Here is a 2500-nt window from a genome sequence, read left to right on the forward strand (position 1 = left end):
CAGCGCGCCCCTGCTCGCTCTCGCGACCGTGTTTGGCCCCGCCGAGCCTCGCGGCCGTCTGGGTTTGCTTTCGGACCCCTGGGCGGTCTGCCGGAGCCCCTCGACCTCGCACGGAAAAGGAGGGGCGGGGGGGGGGAGACGGGCCCGCGCCCGGTCCCCGCCCGCCCGCCACCTGGGAGGACGGAAGTCGATGTCGGTCCCTGGGATCGGTGCACGCGAAAAGGCGAAGGGTCCCGATCCGCCTGAACACCGGACGGCCCCACCGTCGGGGTGCCGGCCCGCGAAGGGCCCTTCCCGTCGCGAACGTCAGGGCCACATCGTTCGGGAGGACGGCGGCCGGCGGGGCGCCGACGCCTGGAGCTCTGGTCCGGCCGCCTGGCCTGCGCGGCGGACGTGCCGGGTGGCTTCCGGGGGAGCCCCCCACGACACTTTGGCAGTGAGCCGGGGAAAGGAGGCCGTCCCCGTGGCCGCTTTCCCCCCCGGGCGAGGTCGGGTACCAAACTCGGATCGGTCCCCTAGGCTGAGCTCTGGTTCTCAGAGGTTCTGAAAACCCTGTCCTCAAAAATCTCCGCGCACCTTTTTCAAAGGACACGTCCGAAAAGGCCGACCTGGGTACAGCGGGAGGAACTTGACTTTCGCGCCGACCTCCCGGTTCTCTCTTTCGGACGAGGCGATTTCGGGCGACCCCTTCCGGACTTCCGCGGTACGACCGACCGCCAGGTCAACCCCATGCTAGACTATGGGGTTGACCTGCTCTCCGAGAGGGGACTTGGAAAATTTTTCAGCCCGCGTCCCCGGGGGTTGACCTGTTGGACGAGCGGGGACTTTGCGTTTTTTCTTCTTCCCGCTCGGACAAATATCGATCGGCCCGCTTCCGCCGGCTTAACCAGGCGGCCGAGCGGCTCGCCGTCCTCGGCCACGGAGAGCGACTCCCCCCGGTCGTTTGGATCGGGCTCGTGGAAGTTTTTTTTTTTTTTCCCCAAAATTTCCCCAGAGGCTCCGGGGAGTTCTGCAAGGTCACCCCGGTCCCCGGAGGAAAAAAAATATTTTTTTTTTAAAAAAAAAAGGATCGGGCCCTCCGAGACCGGGTCCTCGCCGCCAGGCAAGCCGCCCAGGGCTCACCCTCCTCGGCCGCGGAGAGTGACTTCCCCCCGGTCGTTTGGATCGGGCTCGTGGAAGTTTTTTTTTTTTTTTTTTTTTTTTCCCAATTTTCCCTAGCGGCTCCGGGGAGTGCAGGAAGGTCACCCCGGTCCCGGGAGGAAAAAAAATATTTTTTTTTTTTTTTAAAACAAGGATCGGGACCTCCGAGACCGGGTCCCCGCCGCCAGGCAAGCCGCCCAGGGCTCACCCTGCTCGGCCGCGGAGGGTGACTTCAACCCCCATCGTTTGGATCGGGCGCGTGGAAGGTTTTTTTCCAATTTTTGCCCAGGGGACTTCTGCAAGGTCACCCCGGTCCCCGGAGGGGAAAAAAAATTTTTTTTTTTTAAAAAGGGTCGGGACCTCCGAGACCGGGTCCCCGCCGCCAGGCAAGCCGCCCAGGGCTCCACGTCCCCCGCCGGAGCTACGACGGCCGAAGGGAGAACCGGGTTGACCTGGTGGCGGGGAAGGGACTTGGAAAAATTTCCCCCGGCGAGCCCGGGGGACGACCGTCAAGCCTTTCTCCGGACCGTCTGCGGAACGAACGTTAAGCCTCCCCCCGCCCCGGACCGCTGCGGGGGGCCACTGTTAAGCCTCCCTCCCCAACCCCCCGGACCTGCCGGGGGTCGACTATTAAGCCTGCCCCCGGACCCGCCGGGGGTCGACTATTAAGCCTGCCCCGGACCTGCCCGGGGTCGACTATTAAGCCCCCCCTCGGAGGTCCCGAGGAGCGGCGCTTCGCTGCCCTCGGTGTGGGGGGGGACCGCCGGCCCGGAAGGCAAACCGGCCACCAGGTCAACCCGTCGAAACCAAAGGGGGTGACCTGGTGCCCGGAAAGCCAACCGGCCGCCAGGTCAACCCGGAGGCCCGGCCGCCCGGAGGGAGAACCGGCCGCAGCGGTCCCCGGCCACCAGGTAAACCCGGAGCTCCGACGCCCGTAGGGAGTACCGGGTTGACCTGCTGGCCGGCAGGACAGATCGCCGGCCACCAGGTGTACCCGGAGCTCCGACGGCCGTAGGGAGAACCGGGTTTACCTGATGGCCGGCCCCAGTGGTCCCCGGCCACCAGGTACACCCGGAGCTCCTGCCGGCCGTAGGGAGAACCGGGTTGGCCTGCTGGCCAGGGACCGCTGCGGCTGGCCAGCAGGTATACCCGGAGCTCCGACGCCCGTGGGGAGTACCGGGTTGACCTTCTGGCCGGCCGGAGAGATCGCCGGCCACCAGGTGAACCCGGAGCCGAGGAAGGGAGAACCGGGTTGACCTGGTGGCAGGCGAGGGACTTTGAAAAAATTCCCCAGGCCCGGAAGACAAACCGGCCACCAGGTAAACCCGGAGCTCCGACGGCCTTAGGGAGAACCGGGTTT

The sequence above is a fragment of the Mauremys mutica genome, unplaced genomic scaffold (genome assembly GCF_020497125.1).
Source record: "Mauremys mutica isolate MM-2020 ecotype Southern unplaced genomic scaffold, ASM2049712v1 Super-Scaffold_100163, whole genome shotgun sequence".
NCBI classification, from domain to species: Eukaryota; Metazoa; Chordata; order Testudines; family Geoemydidae; genus Mauremys; species Mauremys mutica.